We start from the raw sequence: 26,334 nt of genomic DNA, 5'->3' as shown, positions 1-26,334 counted from the left end.
CTACCACCTGCTACCCAAGTGGCTATCACCCTGATATCAGTACGCTCACCATGACCAGTCGATGGCAGAGGCAGGCAGCTAGCAGAGTAAATAGACAATACTACTTTCTGCACGATACACAGCGACGCCCCCATCAGAATTGCAGGTAATAATCACAGCTCACCTGACATCCCAATCGTGAGTGCAGAGCTCATAAACTGCGTTGAATGGCAGCCGATGCTTAATTTAGCATCTGACCACCTGCCAATACTCCTTTCAATTCAGCGCCCTGCCAATTTCATCACCTCTGAAAAGCAGAATTTTATTAATTTTAAAAAAGCTAACTCGGAATGCTTCACAACCTTCACAAATCAATCTTTTGCTGCTATCCCCATTTCGACTGATGTCCGGCAAGGCGAGCGTGCGTTCCGCAAGGTCATCGCTTCAGGTTCTGCACACTTTATTCCGGCCGGTAGAATAGCTGAAATCATACCACATTTCCCGGCTGAAGCCGCAAACTTAACAAGAGAACATGACCTGGCGAGACATATCATTCCTAGAGACCCCTATAATAGGAGTTTCAATTTGGACATTATGTGTCTGGCAAACGAACAACAATGAACCAAATAGGAGGAGCATCTAAAGAACTACAACCTCTCTGTGGGTGTTGGTAAATTGTGGTCAACCGTCAAATCCCTGCCCAGTCCAACTAAAAACAACGGCAAATTTTCCATAGCCTTCGGCAACAAAATTTTATCTGATTCGAAGAAATGCGCGACCGCCTTTTGCCGACAATTTATAATGCATTCTTCTGTGGACAAAGCTAGACGTCGTGCAAACAGGCGGGCACATAAACACAAACACGACGTGCCACCCATTACCATCGCCCGCACAGAGGTTGATGCAGCCATTAACAAGGCCAAGCCCTCCAAATCAATAGAGCCAGATGGAATAGCCATGCCAATGCTAAAACGCCTTGGCGCTGAGGGAATAAATTTGTATCTAAAGAACAAAGCCGCAACAAAATCCTTAAGTCGCTTTCCGGCAGCACCTGGGGAAAAGATAAAGAAACGTTGCTAGCCACGTACAATTGGCCGGACGTTCATGAGCTACGCGTCACCAGTTTGGTCACCTGGTCGTAAAAACACATACTGGAAAAGGCTGCAGGTCTGTCAAAATGCTGCTATCAGAACTGCCACTGGATGTCTCCTTATGACACCGAACACCACCCACATAGTGAGGCCAAAGAGCAGAACATGAAAGAGCACAACGAAATACTGAACAGCCAGTTTTTACTAACTTCTCATAAACCAGGTCATTCTACCAGTTAAGGGAACATCTCCGTAAGCACTATGACGAGATACGGCACCTGCCAACACAGCGGTTTGATCCAGACAAGCATAAGCAGGCCCTAAGCCAAATCCACACAGAATCGATAAACGCCTTTGTCTGGACGCGCCCGCTGAACCCCGTTATTAATATGCAATATCCCACCCTTGCAGAAGAAAAGAACACATTACCAAGGGAAAAACGAGTCACCCTGGCCAAACTTGGTTCTGGATACTGTAACAGGTTAAACTGTTACTTGTCCAGAATCAACCCCGACTATGGTCGGCCCTTGTTGAAATTGCCCGTTTCCTTGGACTCCCGTTAGAGGACTTTGATGACAATTTGTGAGAGATCATGCCCATTGAATGGGGCGAAGCACTCTTAACACAACAACAACTATGGTTTTTGATGTTGTTTATTTACCATGCATAGCCTTATAATTTGTTGGCGTTTTGTGTAAAAATACTACACCAGTTTGCAAATGCAATAATGCTAGGCCACTTCCACAAAATCGTCACTGTTTTTCATTTAATTTCCTTTTTCTGGTCCATTTTTCACGAAAATAGTGTGTTTACATATATATAAGGCTTTAGCAAATAACTGGAATATGGGTAGAACCTTTTGGTTTTAAGTTCAAACGACTCATTGGTCTAAAGTTTAACCTCAAAAATATTAAAAATGAATCCACTGCCAGTTTAGAATGTAAGACTTTTATTTTCAAACCACTCATTGGAAATATTATTTTAAAGTTTCTGGATTAAAATTTATAAGAAAGTATATTAAAAAATAATAAAAAAAATGTTTTTTAATTAAACGGTTTTATTGAAAACAATACTTACATGAAGTAATAATAATACTAAAAGCTAGAAAATATTTAGGTTGGTCCTAGGTACTAGTCATCACACTCCTCATAAATCTAGGGCGTTGATCAGACAATTAAATAAAAGCCTTGCGCGCGTGAAATTTCTAAATATGTGAGGCGTAGCATAACCTGATTAGGGTTCAGTTGGTCTTATAAATGACTATCAATAGAAATCTTACGTGACCAACGCTTTTATTTAATTGTCTGATCAACGCCCTAGATTGATTAGGAGTGTGATGACTAGTACCTAGGACCTACCTAAATATTTTCTAGCTTTTAGTATTATTATTACTTCATGTAAGTATTGTTTTCAATAAAACCGATTAACTTAAAAATTTTTTTTTATTATTTTATTTTCAAGTTTTTAGTCTTTATTTAATTGCCTATTATTTATCATTGTATTTAGTTCATTTAGTTACTCATAACTACAAGGACTCTTTCCTGACAATTTTTTACAATCTAAATCCTCAATATATAATTCTTCCAAAGATTTTACTCGACTCTGCACCACGTAATCTTGTCCCTACTCGAACTCCAAAATATTTTGATGTCACTTCTATCGGACTGTATGTAATGTTTGTTCCAAATATGAGTCAAATCGGACATCATAGGTCGCTTTCTATTCATGTATGTATTATGTGTTCCACATATGGACCAAATCGGACCACAAATACAATTTTTTTGAATATCTTGATCTTTGCGCCACCTAGCGGCGATTTTTTCATAGGTCGCTTTCTATTCTTGTATGTATTATGTGTTACAAATATGAACCAAATCAGACCACAAATGCGATTTTTTTGAATATCTCGATCCTTGCGCCACCTAGGGTCGATTTTTTTTCATATGTCGCTTTCTATTCTTGTATGTATTATGTGTTCCAATTATGAGCCAAATCGTACCACAAATGCAATTGTTGAACACTAGGGGTGTGCCTGAATGCAAATTGGGAATTATACTCACGCAGGGTATGTATTCCGAATTGATGGAAGATGTAATGAATTAAATTTAAAGTAAATTAAACTTCAATGATGAAAGTTAAACTAGGTAACTATCGACTTAAGAAAATGTTCGAATTCATGAAATTGGTAACAATTTAGGTAAATGGAAAAATATATAAACGATGATTTATGTTGCTGTATATAGCTATATATGTGCATGAGCGAACCTATGCACATATGTAGGTATATATCGAATTCACAGGAATGGAACCGGGAGTTATGGGATTTTGGAAAAAATGTACAAACTGTATAGATTGATGTGAGATACTTATCACGTTGGCTTAGGTGTGCTGACGCTGAAGATGTATCCTCTTAATCCTGGTCGTCCTGATGTGACGGCGGTGATTTGCTCAAATAATACTTCGTTGACTATGATGTGTCCTCGACGATGGTAGTTGATGAAAGAGATCGAAAATTAAGTGACAATAGACTATATACTATGCAACACTGGAAGCAATTCCAATGTCGCATTCGAAGTTCCAATTACAGCAGGAATGCTTGTAAAGGAATTTTTTGCAGGGATGCATGGGTGCATGAGCGCAAGTCACGCGAAGACTTTAAACGACGTAAGTCGCTTAAACACGCCGGCCCCGTTGCACTGGTGCAAGTTGTTTTCGCCTTTTCTGGAGCAGCGAGATGGCACGGTCTAGTTTGATCACCAGTCATGGGTCCGGGATTGCTACACCTTGTTTAGCGGCTTCCTCTTCGGCGATGGTGATGCGATGCAAGAGGGTGTGATGCCATTGATTGCACATCTTACATTTCATCTCCGAGGTACAGTCTCGCACATGGCTATGTGTACGCGCCAAACAGTTCGGACAGTACTTGAAATAGCGTACTGTTTCCCAGCGCTCCTCCAACTCCAGTGCACAGAACTGCTTACAAAAGCGTAGTAAATGGAACCTGTACCACACACGGCAGAGGTGTGCATCTAGATTTCGCCGTGGGCGAGACGGATTGGAGGAGTCAGAGCTACCGCGACCAGAAACGATACGCGAGGTACGTGGTGAAAGCCCGCCTCGGCCGGGACGGTCAACTCGGTGCCTGTAAATGAGATGAAATTTAGTAAAGGATCTTGATAGACTTATGGCTAGGTGTATAAATAGATATGATAGGTGTGGCTGTCAGCTTTGCGTAGGTATCTCTGGTTGAATAGGAAGCGGACAAAGTTTAACGATAGGTCTAGTTATGATTCCCTGTTGAGTTCGTATGTCGGCTATTCGCACGTTCCCGTCTGACCCCTGATAGATTTTCTCGATGCGGCCTAATCGCCATTCGTTTGGGGGAAGTAGTTCGTTTTTAATAACGACAAACTCCCCGATGGATAGATTTTTCTGTGGAACTTTCCACTTATATCTTTGGTGTAACTCCTTAAGATACTCATCTTTCCAACGCTGACTGAATTCTTGGTGCAATAATTTAAGTTTCTCCCAACGGTTTTGAAGTGACAAATTGTCGATGTGGGGTTCTGGTGTGGCAAAAAGAGGACCGCCTCTTAAGAAATGACCTGGTGTTAGGGCTAAAAGCTTTTGGGGATCGCTAGACATGGGTGAAAGTGGTCGAGAGTTTAAGGCGGCTTCTATTCACGCAAGGACGGTTGCAAGCTCTTCGAAGGTGAATTTATGGCTTCCTGCAACTCGCTTGAAATGTAGTTTGAAACTCTTGACGCCGGTCTCCCAGAGGCCGCCCATGTGGGGAGCGTTAGGAGGTAGAAATCTCCATTCGAAGCCATGTATACAGTGCTTGGCCCTGACGTTATCTGATGATTCTTTGATGAACTGATTGAAATCTCGTTGATATGCGCGACCGGCACCGACGAAGTTTTTCCCATTATCCGAAAAGACGCACTGGGGCAGGCCGCGTCTTCCGACGAATCTAGCGAAGGTAGCTTGGAATGCTTTAGTGGAGAGATCAGAGCAAGGTTCTAGGTGGATGGCCTTGGTTGAAAAACAGACGAACACACAGACGTAACCTTTAAGAACAGGTGAGTTTCGCAGTGGGGATGATTTTAAATCGAAGGGACCTGCAAAGTCAATTCCGGTATAGGTAAATGGGAGGGAAAAGTTGGATCGCTCTGGTGGTAGAGCAGCCATGATCTGTGAGCGTGAATTTTGTTTGAAGATAGTGCATGTTTTACAACTACGTATGCAACTTTTCACTTTTGACTTAAGTCTGGGTATAAATCATTCCTGCCTCGCGGTCCTGATCATCAAATGGTGTTCGGCATGCATCAATAAGTTGTGCAAAAACTGGAGGAACAGGTAACAGAGCCGTGAAGCTTCCGAAATGATGATTGGGTGCTTTTCGCGATCGGGCATAAAGGAATTTGCCAACCGGCCGTTTACTCGAAGGAGTTGATCTTGATCTAAGAGAGGGTTCAAAGTCAGCAGTGAGCTTTTCTTGGAAATTGGTTGTTAGATTAGTTAGATTGCTATACTCTTTGGAATAATGTCTTTCTTGGGCGAGCTTTATAAGTCGCACATTTACCCAACGAATTTCTTTTTGAATTAGGACTACTGTTTCGTACCATGTTTCGGAAGTGGACTGTATTGGATTTGGTTTGAGACGATGGATGAAGCGAAACATATAGGCTACAACTCGCAAGGCTTTGGGCCAAGAACAGAAACGATCGAGAATGTCTGATTCAGTTTCCATGAAATGAAAGGCTTCTACTTTGCGTTCTTCGAGAGAAGCGACCTTTTTTGGGTGCGATGTTGGCCATTGCTCTGGTGGCTTGAAAAGCCACGTTGGTCCATGCCACCAGAGTGATTTATTTAGTAGGTCTTGCGGACGGCAACCCCGTGTATCCAGGTCAGCAGGATTGTGATTCGTGGATACGTGTCGCCATTTGATATTTCCGACATTTTGAATGATTTGCGAAGTGCGATTGGCTACGTATACTTTCCACGTACAAGGAGGTTTTTCTAACCAGGAAAGGACTATGGAAGAATATGACCATAAAAAGATTTCCCAATCCCCTAAAGGAAGTTGCTTTGTAACATTTTTGATACATTTCGATAACAAAACGGCACCACACAGCTCTAAGCGTGGGAGGCTTACGGTTTGAAGTGGTGCTACTTTAGCTTTGGAGAAGAGAAGATGTGAAGCTATGGTATTACTATTATCAGTTCTTATATAGATGGATGCGCAAAATGCCTTTTCGGAGGCATCACAAAATCCGTGAATCTGAATTTTATGACTTGGTGTGAATTCCGTCCACCTAGGGATTTGTATTTCTCCTATACTGGGAAGATCCGAAATAAACTGATACCATTTTTGAAGCGACTGTGGTTTTACGCATTCGTCCCATCCAGTTCCCTCTAACCATATGTGCTGCGGCAGTATTTTGGCTTGAATTATAATGGGCGATAGCCACCCTGCGGGGTCGACCACTTTTTCCGGCTTGAAGGACCACCGACATGGGTGTGGAATGCGGAGCATTCGGTAGATTTTAAAGGCCCACTTAAGTACCATCCGAATATGATATTTTGTGCGAGAAGACTACAAAGCACTTTGTGTTTGACACCCGGAAGTAAAAGTTCTGTTATTAAATCGCTACCGATTAAGAGATCGATATGAGAAGGTGTGAAGAAAAATGGGTCGGCGAGGTCGAGAGCCTTAATTTCCGAGGCAGATGGTTTTTTGATTTGGAACGTAGGTAACGTGCTAGTGAGTTTGTGGAGAACAATCGCTTTGGTGCTAATACGAATGTTATGCCGTTTGGCGACAAGGGTAAGATTGCAGACACGCGTTGAATTTTCGACAATTTTGCCGCCCATACCACTAATGGAAAAGTTACCTCGATCGGTAGGGAGCTGCAACCGATTTTGAATCTTTTCAGAGATGAAGGTTTTCTGAGTTTTCTATTTGTACCTGGGCGGTTGGAAGCAACGTTTTTTCGTTGTTGGTTGAAAAGTTAGCTTGAACATTGGATTCGGCTTCAGGTGAAGGCTTAGGAGAATCCTTACCCTCTGTAATATCAAAAATAGGATGTCTTGGTTTATTTGATTTGGCCTCTGATGTTTCCGTATGCAACAAGGCGGTTGCATGTTTTTTTTGATTTTGGGGTTTGGCCTTGGGAACCGGTTTAGGTGTAGAAGGCGGATGCAGCATGGTATGATGGGACTTCTTAGAATGGAAACATTTGAATGCACTGTGGCAATCGGTGAGGGGATGGTTGTAAGCCAAGCAGTTGGAGCAGAAACCGTTTTGTTCGATGAACTTGATGCGATCAGGAGCACTAAGTTTTTTAAACTCGGTGCAGAATCTCAAGGAGTGATTTTTCTCGCGAAGTTTGAATTTGAGGGACAGTTTTTCCTGCGAATGATACGATTGAATTTTTGATGAGGGTTTTGATGATACTGAATTTCGGGTTTTTGTGGTTTTATACCCGTGTAGACGTTCCACCACTTCATAACGACTAGTTAGAAACTCATGCATTTGGGACCAGTTGGGAAGGTCTTTTCGTGTCTTAAGCGACTGTTACCATAGAGATAGGGTTTCGTCAGGTAGCTTGGTGGAACATAAGTAGACCAGAATGGGATCCCAGTCGGAGACCGAAACCCCTTGAGTTTTGAGGCAGGAAAGACATTCGTTTATGATACATTGAATTTTTTGGATAGCTTCGCTATTTTCCGAGTTGGCAGACGGGAGATTGAATAGGGTTTTCAACTGTTTGTCAATGAGAATTCGTTTGTTATCAAAGCGCGCTCTTAACGCCTCCCAAGCTAGAGAGAAATTTTCATCCGATAGACTGTACTGCTTGACTATGGCACCTGCCTTGCCTTTGGTTTTGTTCCGCAAGTGATACAGTTTTTGTGCTGGAGTTAGCTTAGGGTGTTTAGGTATACTGCTGTGAACATGTCACGGAAGGCGGGCCATTCTTCATAGCTACCGTAAAAGGTCTATGTGTCACAGGGTGGGATTTTAATACATGGAGCAGGAGTTTCAACCAAAGGCAGGGAAAGTCGATTGGTATTGGCTGAACTAGACGTGTTGCCTTGCAAGATTTTTAGTCGATCCATGATCTGCGACTTACAAATGTAGAAGCTCTCCGTGCATAGTTGACATTTTTTTAGTTGCTTCTTCTTTAAAATCAGCCGGAACAATTTTATCGTCAGCCAGACACAGTTTTCGGTAAGCGATTTGAAGGGTTTCCCTAAGAGCGTTAAGGTCTTGAAGTTTAACTTCAAGTAGGGTGTCCGTCTGATCCTCGGGATCTTCTTTGTCAAATTGTGTACAGAAAAACACAAGATTGTTTGAATCGAAAATGAAATCAGCCATGATTGGTGAATCAGTGGACATGATGACGCTCGTTTGAAAAAACTTTAACTGAAAACTTTAAACTCTTGACTTTATTAAACTTGAAGTCTGCCAACCGCGGAGACGAAAACGTTTAAAATAAAGAAAATTATTTGAGCGCACTGAAATATTAGGTACTTTTGTTACACCCAAAGATAGACCGCTTAGGGTGGACAGAAAAGATGTTTTAGCTAGTCAGAATGATGTAGCTTGCCAGAAGTTTATATACGTGGTTATATAAAGCAATCTAACTACTAAATATACGTGTGCAAAACGATAAATTAGATGGATGTGTAGCAATAAACAAGATTTGACGATGGTCGAGTTCAAATACGGGATAATGATATTTTTTACTCCTAGCTGGTGACGAGAAACCAAAAAAATTTAGTAACTTTTGCAAAAGTCTACGGTGTGTTACGGTCGTAAAGGTACAAATAGCTTGCTGACTGAGTAGCTTCTGCTGGCGCAAGCAGAGCTTCCAATCCCCACTGTCCTTGAATATTCTGGGTATCGTTCCTTCCGAAGATCCGATGCCAACGTAGATTTAATGCGGATGAGGCACTCGATGTGTGCTCGGGTGTTGGCTTTACAACCGCAAGGTAACCCTTAACACAAATGAAACAGGCAGGTATGGGTGGCACTGAAAGGCTAAGTATGACCGCAAGTATATTTTCAGACGTCACTATTATTTCCTGGGTTCTAAAATATTTGGTAATTTCTCTACTTCATCTGTAAATACTACAGGTATTCCGACTGAAAACCACAAGTATACTCTCGATAGCAAATTTTAACTTAATTCCTTTAGGTTATGTCGGATATGCTTGCATATAACGTAATTATATGCAATCGCAAACTTATATAAATTCCAGAATTTTCACTAAATGAGAAATTTACTGGGAAATACTAAGGAATTTTGGGACGAAAACTGATTGATTCATGTACGTATGTACGTCGAATGAATGTGGCGCAAGTAGCAAGTCTCACCGCGAAATTGGGCAAAACTTTCAATAAATGCTTTAACTGATGTTATTTTTTTCTTAAATTCCCGATTTCTCACTGTGTATATGTTAACTTGATGATAAAATAATTTGTTGCGCCGACGCAAGCAGAAACAATTAACGAGTTTGCTTTTTTTTTACTTTAGTTGAAGGTTATGCAAAAGTAAGGGGTTTGTAGGTGAAAACTGAGATTAGATGATGGTGATTTTTTATACGTGTCAACGCAAGCTAGCTATATGGTGGGCTTAGCGCTGGCGCAAGCAGCGAGTTTCGCTACCAAAAGTGGGAATTTGAAAAATGTGTACCCAGCGAGTGACGCTGCCGAAAATATCTATATATGTATGTTTCTTTCCGTTATTCGGTGAACCTGCATACATACATATATATATTTACCGTTTGAAAAACGGTAACTGAAAATTCGCACTTTCTTTATCACAGTAAATTTGCAAAAACTTACGTGCTTTGGGGCATACTTTCAAAAAGATCCCTCGTTGGGCGTAGGTGCTCCAGAAACGCCTTTTCCTTGGATTTTCCCTTTTATATTAGGTGTTCCCCCGTTGGACGCAGCAGATTCTTGCGGTGGCGCCTTTATGGTATTCCCTCGTTGGGCAGCGCAGCTTTATTTCTATTGTGTTCTTTTTTGTATTACTTTAAACTTTTAGTTGCTTTACTTAACAACTTTAATTTTTACTTCAATTTAAAACTTTTTGTTAGATTTACTTTTTTACATGCACTGTTTAAATTGCACTTTTTAGTTCACTTTTTGGTTTTAGTTTTTTCTGCTGCTGCTTCCCGCGATGGCTACCAATTGAAAAGAAAAGAGGAAGAGATTGTCAAAGTCAAAGTGGGGTAGTGTTGGAAATTGTATTATTTTCCATGAATTCGAACATGCGGTGTTGCCATTCAGATCCGGCTCGAAGGATCATGTTGAACACTAGGGGTGTGCCTGAATGCAAATTGGGTATGTATTCCGAATTGATGGGCACAACTTCATTTCAATTAATTCAGGGTTTTTATTAACAATAACAACTTATGAACTAACAAAGGAAGATGTAATGAATTAAATTTAAAGTAAATTAAACTTCAAAAATAAAAAAAAATAAATGTAAGGCGCGATAACCTCCGAAGAGATCTAAGGCCGGGCTTCTCTTCCAATTTGCGTCGTGCTCCTCTTGATTTTTCCCTACAAATTGGCCGGACGGGACCTACATGTTTTATGCCGACTCCGAACGGCATCTGCGAGGCAGATGAGTTTTCACTGAGAGCTTTTCATGGCAGAAATACAATCGGAGCGCTTGCCAGACACTGCCGAGGGGCGACCCCGCTTAGAAAAATTTTCTTCTAATTGAAAAATCGTATTTCTAAAATTTTTGATGTTGCTTTGCCCGGGAGTTGAACCCAGGGCATACGGTGTGATAGGCGGAACACGATACCATCACACCACGGTGGCCGCCGGAACCGGGAGTTTTGGGATTTTGGAAAAAATGTACAAAATGTATAGATAGATGTGAGATACTTATCACGTTGGCTTAGATGTGTTGACGCTGAAGATGTATCCTCTTAATCCTGGTCGTCTTGATGTGACGGCGGTGATTTGCTCAAATAATACTTCGTTGACTATGATGTGTCCTCGACGATGGTAGTTGATGAAAGAGATCGAAAATTAAGTGACAATAGACTATATACTATGCAACACTGGAAGCAATTCCAATGTCGCATTCGAAGTTCCAATTACAGCAGGGATGCTTGTAAAGGAATTTTTTGCAGGGATGCATGGGTGCATGAGCGCAAGTCACGCGAAGACTTTAAACGACGTAAGTCGCTTAAACAGCGATTTTTGTGAATATCTCGATCCTTGCGCCACCTAGCGGCGATTTTTTTCTTATTATTGAATTATCTTCGGGTTCTGAACTATATTACTTAAATTTCAATTACAATTCGTGCCAACCAGCCATCCAAACAACCAGCCTAGCCTGTCCAGTCAAGCTAAATAAAACCGTTTAAAATTGGGTTTATCCCCATTATAGTTTATAATAAAGACTAAAAGGCTTAAAGACACAATACAGTTACAACTTTTTGGTTTTAATAGTAAACCTTTCGTCGAAAATAGTTTTTTCCAGTCTGGACTAAAATTTGAACCACGACATCTTAAAAATTGCAAAAACTATTAAATTGTTTTCGTAGTAGTTAAAAAAGCTTAAAACCAGCAGTAAACTTTGCTAGGTTTAAAAAATAAACTAAACTTTTTGACCGTGTACCAAGGCGTACATCGACAGAAAAATGTAACAAATAAAACTCGCAAAAAAAATTTAAATAATTATTAAAAGTCTGCAATAGTTTGCATACCCGAAAACTTTCTCAATCGCCTGGTACGAATGTTTGAAATTTTTATGAAAACTCTTCGTGGGCTGCTTATGACATGAACAGTCTTAAATAAGGTAAAAGACAAATTGCCAGCAGCAAGTTTACAATATTTTGCATTTATGAAATCCTCTATTTTACGAAACTTATAAATCATAAAAAACTAGCTTAACCCTTGTTTTTTATGGCTGATTTGTTTTTATGAAACTATCGAATTTAAATTAATAAAAGCAAAATACACATGAAAAACTGCCAACTACGGTCTAACAAATCAACTAGCAAGGAGTGAATCAACCCATTGTTAATATAATTGTTTTCAATGGCAGAACTTTTAAATCAAACTTTAGTTCAAATTATTAAGTATAACAAGTATGTCAGAAAACCACTAAATTCATAACACAAGTAGTTAGAAGACATTTGAAGTTTAACATTTACTAAAAATGAAGCAATATGAACAGTTAGATATCTATCATTTAATTATCAACATAAATGCTGATATACTATTTAAACTATTTCAATCACTTTCAACTTTTGCAAAATTAAATTAAATTAATTTTCCGCAACTCAAACCACTCATAGGCTAAAAAAAATCCATCTTGTTGAAGTGTTTTATTTCGACCGTAATACCACAAACATGAACTTAACCAAGCGCACAAATAGACGAGTAACCACATAAGCTGGACACATTCAAACTGTTGCCACACATGTTTTGTTATATTTGTTGCCTTAGGTTTTATTATAGCCTTTTCGTGTAGTATACATTTGTATAAACGTGTTTAACTGAAGTAGCCACAATTTTGGTACTATAGTGGCTGCACACAGACAGGGCGGCGAGGTACTTGTCGGCTCGGCTAGAAGGAAATAAAATAACCGGCGAAGTGAAAAAATTAAACGAGTTAAGTTTTGCACATTATCATAACTTTCACCGCTTGTGGTTCCGCTGATACAAGCTGCTACTCAGATGAATATTTCGCCAACTGCGAGAGGACAAAAGCTCATTCGACTGCAGAATTGTTAGTAGGTATGGGCGTATATATATATATATGTATAATAAACCCTGTATGATAATATCGATAAGAAATATTTGAACATTCCTGCAGAGAGAACGGAAAACATTCAGGCAAAGCGACAGTTTCGAACTACCGGTTTAATGACTTCCTTCGAACTGGTGCTAGTCGAATGCTGAGCGGGACAGTTGGAAGCAACACTTGTACCAACAGCGAATTATACTGAGCTATGTGTATTCAAATTAATTGACGAAAGACTTTGAAAATTTCCGAGCCACTTACGACTGTACCAATATAGAGGGTCACTTGATGTTTCTTAGAACGTCTCAATGTTGTACATCGACGGCACGGAAGCAGAGCTTTTTAGTACGGTCTATTAACGCGATAGTTTGGTACCAGGGAGATTCGCTGCAGGGTTGCTATTCAATGCGGAAAAGTTTGGATTTTGCTATGTGGTAAGTGTGTTGATGCATGAAAGTTACTTTCACAAAAAGGTAAAAATATATATAAAAAAACCTTGAAAATTTTTAATGGAACGCTTTTTGGCTTGATTTAGTACGCTATTCCATATATACTGCGTTTTTCTTATTTTTTTGGGGAGGAACTTTGTTCGGCTTAAGTACTTTACCACAATTATAGTTTACATTTTTTGTGTATGTCAATTAATATGTTTATATGCCTATACATCTATCTTCTAAATATAAAAATAAATGTAAGGGGCGATAACCTCCGAAGAGATCTAAGGCCGAGCTTCTCTTCCAATTTGCGTCGTGCTCCTCTTGATTTTCCCTACAAATTGGCCGGACGGAACGGCATCTGCAAGGCAGATGAGTTTTCACTGAGAGCTTTTCATGGCAGAAATACACCCGGAACGCTTGGCAAACACAGCCGAGGGGCGACCCCGCTTAGAAAAAGTTTCTTCTAATTAAAAAACTTTATTTCTAAAATTTTGATGTTGCTTTGCCCGAGGTGTGAACCCAGGGCATACGGTGTGGTAGGCGGAGCACGCTACCATCACACCACGGTGGCTGCTGGTGATAATATACAAACATACATAGATATGTGTATAGACATATTTTTGTGTACAAACATACATACATAAGTTCTAATATATGAACCTTTAGAAATAAAAACCCAACATAAACCAAAAATGTTGGCGCAAGAGAATAACTCTTATTGGGGGATATATGTATAGAAAAACACATTTTAGGAAGCAGGCAATAGAGTTAGGCTGACAAAAAATATTTTATTGCTTAGTAATGTTTGGCCATGTAATGGGCACGAGAACAAGTAACGGTGATTGACTACAAAATTTTATGAAGCTCTTCCCTGTTCAGTATGTTATTAGCGGTACTGTCGTTTTTACATATGTACTTAATATGTACATGCATGCCCATATATATCGCTACTTTAGAATACGGATGTCGTATGAGATATTTTGATTAATTTAAATTTGGTACTCGCTAGCTTTCGTTTGGTACTATCCGTTTATTTACAAGCACTATAACTTCCCAGCGATTCCGAAAGTATTAGTAGTACGTCACATTATTCTCTCGTCCAGAGGGTTCACCTTGTCGTATTTGAACCAAAAATCGAATCAAGTCGAATTTCAGTGGATTTTCGGAAAGGATACTAAGAAAATACCTTTTGATGTGAAGATACCAGTTATAACATGATATCATTTGTATAAATTATAAGCAGGAGACATTTTATGTAACATGAAATTGCAAAATTAAGTTTCTAGAAAGGGCTAAAGCTAAATTGCAAAAATTTTGCACACTTGGAGTTAAATGTTCTAATTCTCTACTAGTAATTTTTTTAATGCAAATGTGTTGAATAAATCGTATTTGGCATGCATTTTTAATAAACAGTTAAGATTTATTCATGTTATTCACGATTATAATACATAAATAAATTGAATGTCAAAATAATAAATCACCCTCAATAATCTGTAAAAGAAAACTCTGCACTTCCGTTCCGTTATGGAGATAGAGCATTTTCCGTTTATTCGACATAAATTTTGTATAATTTAGGCGTGAAGAACATGAAAAAATCTTGAATGTTTATTGAGAATTCATATCAAATACGAATGCGTCAAAGACTTTGAACATTTATGTACAAGTGAGTAAAATGTTTGCAGTTTATCTGGAAACTTAAATTTACAATTTCATTCTTCACAAAATTTCGATTCCAATAATAAGAAACAAACTGTTATTTTTACAATGGGTACTCTCTTAGTAACCTTTCTGAATATCCAGTTGTCGAAAAAATCGATAGCAGAAAATTGGGGTCACACTTGACTTCGGAAATGCTAGAAATAAAACAAAAAACTCGGCAAGCTTGGAGTTTGATGCGTTTCTCATGTATCCATAGAAGAATGCACTTACTATACGTCAAAAATCAGGCAAAGTTTCCTCTATATTTTTAATTTCACAACAATTTTATTCGTAGTAAAATTGTGTTCCATTGAAATCCTTAAAAAAACTACAAAAAGCAATATCAAAAATAATTTGTTTACATAAAAAATAAATAAATGTAAGACGCGATAACCTCCGCAGAGATCTAAGGCTGAGCTTCTCTTCCAATTTGCGTCGTGCTCCTCTTGATTTTCTCTACAAATTGGCCGGACGGGACCTACATGATTTTATGCCGACTCCGAACGGCATCTGCAAGGCAGATGAGTTTTCACTGAGAGCTTTTCATGGCAGAAATACACCCGGAGCGCTGGCCAAACACTGCCGCGGGGCGACCCCGCTTAGAAAACTTTCTTCTAATTGAAAAACTTTATTTCTAAAATTTTTGATGTTGCTCTGCCCGGGGTTTGAACCCAGGGCATCCGATGTGGTAGGCGGAGCACGCTACCATCACACCACGGTGGTCGTTTACATGCTTTGTTTTAATTACTCGCATTTACAAAAAAAAAATTTTATAGAATTTAATATTATAACAAATAGCAAAAAAAGAATCTGATGGCTGCAGAAAAGTATTAACAACGTACTTTTCAATTATATTCCCACTGCTACAGTAGTAATCGATAAATAACAAAAATCACGGATATTCGTATTTTAAGGTAGCGATATCTACTTACAATCATACATATTTAAAATTGTGGTTTTAGTTTACTGAAATGCCGCTTGTTTGCCATTGATAGTGAATCTAATATATGTATGTGGTTTGCATTGGAGGTCATATTACTGCTCCTACACTTGGAATGAGCTTTTCTAATAATAAACTCACTTAAATTTAACAGTGTTGGGGTTATATTTGCATAATTTCCCTTCATAATATAATATTTTATAAAGAGTGGTGAAAACTTATAACAAGCTAGCATACTCAGCAGATGATGTTTTGCCTCAAATTTGGTTATATGCATAACTTTTAAGAAGTTTTTACCTCTTACTCTCCCTCTTCTCTTACCCCTTTTTCCTTATCATTTATGCACTCCTCCCTCCACGATTACTTTTCTCGGTGTCTCTTTCTACCTATATTTCTTTTCCCTTATATCTTTCTGCTCCATTTCTCCCTATCTTTGTATCTTTGTCTAGCTGTACCTCATTCTCAGTCTGTTTTCTCTTATCTCTAGTACATATACTTATCCAACCCTTATTCCCAGTTACGGTATTAGTCCCAGTTTCAGTTATAGTCTCAGACCCAAGCCCGGTCCCAGTCCCAGCCCATTTCCCGAAAAAAAGTATCGTTAATACTAAAGGGCAAAGGGCTCCCTACATACCAAATTTCAGGAAAATCGAACCATGAACAGAATTTGTATGAACAGATCGGTCCCTGGTTCACTTGCCGGAAGAAAATATTGTAAATATTGTGCGGGTTGCGGGGCTTAGATAGAATATACCCGCGGCAGGTATGCCTGTCGTAAGAGGCGACTAATATGCAAAATTGATTCAAGTGGTCGATAGCGCAACCTTTTCAAAAGATTGCCAGCGGAATTTATAGCTTATCCAACCCAATTTTCAACCTCACCTACCCATGGCGAATCCTCGCGACCCCAATTTTCTCATGGAACTAGGGGGTGGGCGCGGGACGGCTTAGAAGGTTTCATGTGGTCATACTGTCCACGAAACGAATAGTTAAGTCCTGCGTCACTTTACGCGGGGTGTAGTCACTGACGCTGATTTCCTATGTATTATTTTTCAAAACTATGCACCGTCAAAAATTCGCTGGCCCACTTAAGATTATAACCGGCATAGCACTGGCTTCGTGATATTATTGTCAAAAAAGGCGCCAATATCTGGTATAGGAAACTAAAACATATTTAAATACTTTTTGTCCTTAATACAAAATATATGTGCATATATATATATATATATATGTTGTTTGCAAAATAAAATAATATCTCTATTGCATGAGAAGTGAAAATAGCATTAGGTCTTAAGTACATTATTAGCTAAGGCTAGGCGCGTGCACAGGAGTGATATCAATAAATTTATGTTACGTTATTTATAATTTTGCGGTCTATAAATCACTAGCATCCACATTAAGGAAACTTTTCACTATAATTTCTCTCGAAGATACATTACTGCGCATTAGGATGGCCGTTATTCTTACTCCCTTTTTTATTACCTTTATATTAAGTCCTTTTCATGTTTGTCCCATAATTTCCATACGAATTTTTGACCCACGGAAAAGTCTTTTTCGGTAACTTCCCGTTGAGCTGAACACTTAATACTTAGAACATAGTTCAGATCTGGGAGACATGCAAGTGAAAAAAAAAATCCGCTAGGTGGCGCACGGATCGAGATATACAGAAAATTAATTTTAAAATGGAAATTTTGCAATCGACTTTTAACTAACTTCTCGGAGATCCAAAGAATTAAAACTTAGCACATAGTTTGCGAGTCGATGGCACTACAATTCGTGGAAAACAAAATGCCGCCAGGTGGCAGACGCATCGAGATAAACGAAAATCACTGAAAAAACGCAGGGAATCTTGCAATCGATTTTTGAGTAACTTCCCGGTGAGCTTGAGACTTGAAACTTGGGCCGTGGCTCAGAACCCGGTGACAATGCAACATTTGATCAAAAAAAGTCCGCTAGGTGGCGCATGGATCGATATATTAGGAAAATTAATTTGGGAATTTCTCAATCCATTTTTAACTAACTTGCCGGTTACCTAGAGATCTGTACTTAGCACATAGTTCGAGACCTGGTGACAATAAAATTTACAGAAAACAAAACTCCGCTAGGTGGCGCGCTAAGTGAGATAACTACAAATCCTTGAAAAAACGAGGGGAATTTTGCAATCGATTTTGGAGTAAGTTCCCGGTGAGCTGGAGATATCAAAAAAAATTCCGCTGGGTTGCGCGTGGATCGAGATATTAGGAAAATTTATTTTAATTTGGGAATATTTCAATCCATTTCTAACTAACTTCCCGGATACCTAGAGACTTGTAACCTAGCACATAGTTCGAGACCTGGTGACAATACAATTTATAGAAAACAGAGTTGCTAGGTGGCGTGCTTATTGAGATAACTACAAATCCCTAAAAAACGAGGGGAATTTTGCGATCAATTTTTGAGTAACATGCCGGTGAGCTAGAGACTTGGAACTTGGGCTGTGGACCAGAACCCTGTGGCAATGCAACATTTGATAAAAAAAATTTGCTAGGTGGCACGCGGATCGAGACAGTAAGAAAAAGAATTTTAATTTGGGAATTTTTCAATCCATTTTTAACTAACTTCCCGGTTACTTAGACTTGAAATTTGGCACTTAGTTAGAGGCGTGATGACAATACAACTTATAGAAAACAAAGTTCCGCTAGGTGGCGCGCTAGTCAAGATAACTGCAAATCCTTTAAAAGGGAGGGGGGGGGGGGGGAATGTTGCGATCGATTTTCGAGTAACTTTAGAGACATGAAACGTAGGCCGTAAGTCAGAACCCGGTGACAATGCAATATTTTATCAAAAAGATTCCGCTAGGTAGCGCATGTATCGAGATATTGGGAAAACTAGTTTTAAATTGGGAATATTGCAATCGATTTTTAACTATCTTTAGACGTACTTATGTATGAATATACATATGTATGTGCATAGTAGCATCAATATACATATTGAGTCGAATACATATATATTGAGAGCAGAACGAGCCGGTGATAACGACGTTTGGAAAAACGAGATAATAATCTGAACGCGCACCGAAGTTGAACGTATAATAACGACGGTTGCATACACGAGATAACAATAGTAAACGTAAATCGGAGTTGAACGTGTAATAACAACGATTACGAAAAATGAAACGCGAAACGAATATAAAGACACAAATTACGAAGACCTAAGCTGAACGAATAATAACGCGGGTGAAATTCGAGAAAAAGAAGAAAAGCTTCACAAATCTCTTGATCGAACTGACAACATCATTGGTGAAGTTAAAAATCAGCGAGAATTTGTTGAAAAGAAAATAACGTAAACAAAGAGAAGTAAAGAGTAGGTACGAATAAAACAAAACGTGCGAGTGTGTGACAACGAGACGTCACAATCGTAACGATCAAAACAAATTTCAAAACGTAAACAATAACAAATTCTAATAAGAATAGTTGGAACGCGAAAAACGAATCTAATTAGAATACGAGACAAGTTGTGCTCCGCCTACCACACCGTATGGCTTGGGTTCGCACCCCGTGCAAAGCAACATCAACATTTTAGAAATAAGGTTTTTCAATTAGAAGACAATTTTTCTAAGCGGAGTTTGGCAAGCGCTCGGAGTGTATTTCTGCAATGAAAATCTCTCAGTGAAAACTCATCTGCCTTGCAGATGCCGTTCGGAGTCGGCATAAAACATGTAGGTCCCGTCCGGCCAATTTGTAGAGAAAATCAAGAGGAGCACGACGCAAATTGGAAGAGGAGCTCGGCCTTAGATCTCTTCGGTGGTTATCGCGCCTTACATTTATTTTTTTATTTTTTAATACGAGACGTAAACAAAGAAATGCAATGCAGAAAATGGCTAACTTAAGAGTTGAACAGCTTAAAACGCTGCTACGCGAGCGAGATAAACCGACGACGGGTACTAAATCAGAATCAATTCAACGTTTGTGCGAACTGGAAAAAAGCGATGAAATAGATGTTGTTGATAAAAGTACAATGCACAAACAAATTTATGAGTTTCGGGAAATGATGCAAATCATTACTACCCTGTTGTAACAACGAAACGATAGAGAACAACAACCGGATAATTTGAGTAATGAACAAATAATAAAACAAAGAAATAATTTGAGTAATGAATAATCAGACGCGAGTATAAAATAAAAATAAATAAATGTAAGGCGCGATAACCTCCGAAGAGATCTAAGGCCGAGCTTCTCTTCCAATTTGCGTCGTGCTCCTCTTGATTTTTCCCTACAAATTGGCCGGACGGGACCTACATGTTTTATGCCGACTCCGAACGGCATCTGCAAGGCAGATGAGTTTTCACTGAGCGCTTTTCATGGCAGAAATACAATCGGAGCGCTTGCCAGACACTGCCGAGGGGCGACCCCGCTTAGAAAAATTTTCTTCTAATTGAAAAATCTTATTTCTAAAATTTTGATGTTGCTTTGCCCGGGAGTTGAACCCAGGGCATACGGTGTGATAGGCGGAGCACGCTACCATCACACCACGGTGGACGCGAGTATAGAAAGGCGAAATATAACTACTCCAGTATCAGTGGTAGATTTTCCAGGCACCAGGTGTTCGGTTAAAGAAATAACCGAAACGTTACCTACATTTGATTCGACAAATGAACTTTCCTTTCCGGTAGAAAAATTTGTTGAATGTGTTAACCAAGCGCGTAGTGCTTATCAATGGAACGAAAAAAGTTTAATGTTAGCAGCATTTAGTCGGCTGCATGGTGTTGCAAAACTATGGTTAAGCGTAGTGTTATATATAGTTGGTGACGACTTGTTAACGTCAGATGTACTATTAGGTCAAGAGATATTTAATCGGAATATTCTCGCGGAAATAAGAAACGGAAAATTAAAATTCGAATACGCGAGTTGCGAAAAATCGGGAAACGTTGGTATCTGAACGTAAGACAATAACCGAAAACGATATAAAATGCGGTGAACTGAAAGTACCAAGATGAAGAAATTTAGGGGACTCATGTAACCGTATAAATGCCTTATACAGTGTGTAAACGTATAAATTTATCTTGTGCGTAAACCAGCTGTCAAATTTTGTATGAAAAATCATTTACACAATTTGTATAAATTTACGCGCACATTTCATTGTGTAAACGCGATAAACTCAAAGGAATGCAGACATTACAGCAGGCATTTCCTTCAGAAATCTCCAATATCAGCAAGTAAAGGCGTTTTAGTTTTGGTTTTTCACTTAATCTTGCCATTTTTTAATTTGTATAACAATCAAAAAAAATTTGTTTGGCAATAATACAGCTGATAAACAATCAAGTTTATCAAGCGTATTACTAGGTGCGTTCATATAACAGCGTGTGTAAATGGATATAATTTTACACCTTATAAGTTTATATGCTTTCATGAGTCCCCATATTAATAGAAATGCTGAATAAGTATAGCGATATATTTGCAAATAATATAAGCCAAATAGGTAAGACCAATATATTATCTATGAAAGATGAGTAAGATATATTGCACAAAATCCATACCGTATCCCAGAACCAAAGAAAATTATCGTGCAACAAATGATTGCTGAATTGCTAGATAGCGATATAATAGAATCGTCCGAGTCTGAATATACGAGTCCCATTGTACTCTGGAAAAAGAAAAACGTTGATTCGAGATTATGTGGCGACTACCGGAAGGTGAATCAGCATACGCGAAAAGAAATTTATCCAATTCCGCATAGCCAAGCATGAAATTCATACCGATGCGAGTTTCATTGGGTTAGCTGGAGTATTATTACAACATGAAAACGACCGCTGGAAGCCGTAATTTATATCAGTAGATCTACGAGCGAAAATGAGAAGATGTTTCATAGTTATGAGTTAGAGACTCTTGCTGTGGTAGAAAAACTTGAGCGATTTAAATATTATGTTCACGGAAAAGAAGTTACCGTGATAACCCACTGCAACGCAATTAAGACGGCTATGTCAAAGAAAGAGCTTATCCCGCGCATAGCGCGCTGGTGGCTGAAGGTCCAAGAATATGACGTAAAGATAGAACATAGCTCTGGTAATCGTATGGACCACGTAGTCGATCTCAGCAGAGCACCCGTAGAAGTATCGCATGAAGTGGATGAAGCTTCCTTGTGTGTGTTGAAAACAGGAGTAGATGAAATGGATTGGTTATTCAGTATGAATCTATAGGATGCTGATAGCAAGCAGATAGTCGAACAGTTGAAAATAAAAAACACTTATATGATAGATGAGTACTTAGTTGAGAATGGTTGATTATTCAAAAAACGCAAAGGTGCAAAATTATGGGTTGTACCAAAGGCGCTCCGATGGAAGGTTTTACATGATTGTCACGATAATGCTGGACACTTAAGCGTCGAGAAAACGACACAGCAATTGACAAATTATCTACGGTTCCCGAGAATGTGGAACTATGTAAAATCGTATATTAAGTCTTGCGTAGAATGCGCATACAATAAAGATCGAGGGGGAAAGAAAGAAGGTGATTATCATTATGACGATATCGACCCAATCCCGTTTAAGACAGTACACTTAGACTATTTGGGTCCTTTGACAAAAAGTAGGCAGAGAAACAAGCATATACTTACGAGCAGTCAAGAGTACAAGGACTAAGCCGGTGATAGACATATTAAACGAGGTCAGTAATAACTACTGTAAGTATGCCTGAGCGAATCGTGACTGACTGGGGTACCGCATTCACATCTAAAGAGTTAGCGAAATATTGCACTGACAACGGAATCAAACATGAAAAAAAACGCTGTGCGTACTCCGAGGGCAAACGGACATGCCGAACGTATAGACAGGACAATTTTGTCAATGATATTACCAACCACAACCATTGATAAACGCTGGGATGAGAAGCTTTGTGAAATCCAATGGACAATGAATTCAATGAAAAATAAAACGACAACGATAACACCTCAAGAACTTTTGCTAGCTTTCTCGCCACGAGATATTTTGCGAAACAAAATACTATTGGCTTTACACCGCGATAATCATGAAATTAACGAGATTGATTTAGAAGACATGCGACGTAATGCAGCAGCGAAAGTCAGCAAAATGAGGCAAGAAGCAAAGATACGATATGACAGACAACATAGTAAACCAACAGTATATCACGTCGACGACTTGGTGCTCGTCGAAAATGAGCCACCTAGTACTGGACATTCACGAAAATTATAGCCTCATTACAAGGGTCCGTTCATAATCCCGCGGTCTCTTGTTAATGACCGGTATGTAGTTGAGGACTTGGCAGATTCTCGTCGAACACAGCGACATTATTCGTCAGTATCCGATAAAATAAAAGCGTGGGGCGAGTTAACACCCTACGATGATAACGAAACGTATGAAGACGAGGTCGAACAAAATACATCAGGGCAGCGCTCCAATGTGTCAGGAGAGGCCGAATGTAAGATACTAATGGAAACTCTGCCAAAATGCAACACTTGGACAAAACCAACGTCAAGAATTGAACAGTAACCGACAGTCAGTCGATCGAAGATAATCAAAGCCGCCAGAACGTTCGCACTCACAATGAAATATTTAATTGGCTAAACTATTTTGAAATATTAATTTACTAAACTATTTAAGATTTATTAACAAATTTTTTTGAATTAAATAATTATACTTTATGTTTAAATAATGCCTGAAAATGTATTTACCACCTGCAGTGGCCGCTCAGAACCATTCCTTTCAAATACCAATCTATTCTGGGTCCAGATAAGCTCGGACGGACATCGCTCAATCAAATTTTTTTCGATTTCAGAGACAAAATGAAATCACTCCGAGCTGAGCTTGCTCACCTTAGAGTTACATATTAATAAAGATTTTATGCACTAAAGAAATTTTATGAAATTATGTATCTATTATTCTTATGACCATTTAATTGTTTAGTTAATCTCGCAAACCACTCCAATTGAATATGCCTATAATTTATTTAATAATTTGGGAAAAATTTAAACAACGTGACATCAGGACGGACAAGGCGACAGCTGTTTCGATTATACCTTGTAAATCTCTTCAAAGCCTTTTCTCCCGGGAGTGGGAGTCTATGTCTACAGCAGCTGTTTCATTTCTTCTAACTGTAATGGAGACAATATTTCAATTAAGCACATATTTACCTGCTATAAAACGCCGTGAACTTTCCAAATAACAAACTACTTTTTATACCCAACTGCACTTGACACGGTATTATAACTTTAATCGTGAAATTGTGGGTTAAAATCGTATGCAAGAAACGAGATATAAATAGACCGCCATGTATCAAAATTTTCACATGAAAAAATTTGAAAGTGTGTACTAAGCCGTATCGCTCTAAATGAAAGAAAAAGGTACAGCACACTTGTTACAGTTTTATCTCTACATGTTTTTCAGTGCGATTTTAAACGACAGATAAAGGTGAGCTCAATTTAACCATGCCAATTTGCCTTAATTAAACTTCTCTTCTTGGTTAAAGCGCCAAAAGTTCGGGTTGAACCGGAGATAACTCAAGCAGTTCAAAATGTGGACAACTTAAAGGATAAGTTAGTTTTTTCCCGTTGGAAACGCAAGAATTATCTGAAAGGGATTGATCTAGTGCAAATTCGATAGTTATGCTTGTTTGTTTCCTTCTGCCGCCTGAAGCTTCTCCCTTCCTAACTAGTTGCTGTACAGAGGGTTTCTCGTGGCAAAACTTTTTAACTGCCATCGGCCTACTTCTACCGCCTCACGGCCAATGCCGACCAATAATTCTCTAAGTCTGTTGGGTTGGCCACTGCTTTTAAGGGCTAGACAATTCTCAATGCACGGTCCTGTGGGATGGCACTCTTATTCCTCTAATTCGTACCATTTTCCAGTCGTATTGTCTGATTGGATTCTGCTGCCGTTCCATAATGGAGCTCACTGAATTTCCACTAATTTCGAGAGATTTTGAAAATTTAAGGGCTGCTGTTTAGGAAATGTTTTCCCACAAACAAAAAAGTTATCAAGTGTTTACTATTAGGAGGCTCACATTTTCATATCCAACGTGTACTTGTACACAAGGATATTTTTTCTTTGATTGGGTAACGGTCATACGTAGCATCGACAACAATTTTGATTTATTTGTCAGTCCGTTAACACGATATCTTGGATTGCGATATCTTTAAGAAATTTGGTCGCGGCACCGCTTACATTTAGAAGAAGATAAAAATGCGGTAATTCATTATCAAAGTTAAACTAGATATTTTGCTCTAAATTCAAAAAAAAACCATCAATACAGTTTTTTTTAATTTATTTATGCCAACAACAACAACAAAATGAAAAAACCGAAAAATATCGATCGGATTATATTTTCTTCAAAGAAAGTATGTGGTCAGAACGCACCAATGATAGGTTTTGGTTATACTAGTTTTATAGTGGTTGTTGAAATTTTTTCGGCAGCTTTAAATGTGTAGGGTAGTGGAGAGAATTGTTTCCACTACCATTAAAAGATGTTGTGGAAATGAAATTAACAATTTCGTTCACTGTGCCCAGCTATGGTTGAAAGGTCAATAGCTACGCGCATTTTAAGAAGGTATATGTATATTTCGGCAGACGTCGCTGTGTGGTGGTAGCGGGCTCTGCTTACCACATCAAAAATCCATGGCTCGATCTCTGGGCAAAGCAACATCAAAAATTTAAAAATAATTCAATTAGGAAAAAAGCTTTTCTAAGCGGGGTTGCCCCTCGGCAGTGATTTGGAAAACACTCTGAGTGTATTTCTGCCATGAAAAGCTTCTCAGTGAGAGATAAGTTTGCCTTGCAAATGCCGTTCGAGGTCGTTGTAAAACATGGAACGTACATGTTCCCGCCAATTTATAGGAAAAATTAAAACGAGCACGACGCAAATCGGAAGAGAGGCTCGGCTTAAATACTCTTCGGAGGCTATGGCGTATTGTATTTATTTATTTATTCGCGTATATATTTCAGAGCACTTAGTATAATTCAATATAACCTTATTAAATTTTCTTTTCGTGACTTCTCTCTTAAAAGTTATTCTTGATGTAGGTGTGTGCTGCTACAGCAGGGTATATAACGTTCGGCCTCAACGTAGACTACCTTACTTGTTTCTTTTGAAAAACTTTCCAGACTGGATTGTTGCCAATATCATAGTGAAGATTTGACATCCGTTTCCGTAGCCGCTGTGCTATCTTTTATGAATTGCTATACTTATTGCCTACTTGGCTGTTATAATCTCTCACCAAAAGTGTTAGGCCACCCGTTGCTACATATTATATGTGATAGGTACATATGTATATATGATGTGTAGGTTTTACTTATGTATTTTGAAAACACGTCACGCGTCCATTTGTTTGCTATCGTTTATGTGTTTGCTAGTTTGATACTAATTTATTTTTAACTATCACAGCCGGCAAACTTTTTCTGCTTGAAAATTGGATTG

The sequence above is a fragment of the Eurosta solidaginis genome, chromosome 2 (assembly GCF_040869045.1).
Source record: "Eurosta solidaginis isolate ZX-2024a chromosome 2, ASM4086904v1, whole genome shotgun sequence".
NCBI lineage: Eukaryota > Metazoa > Arthropoda > Insecta > Diptera > Tephritidae > Eurosta > Eurosta solidaginis.
This window is presented reverse-complemented; position numbering follows the sequence as displayed.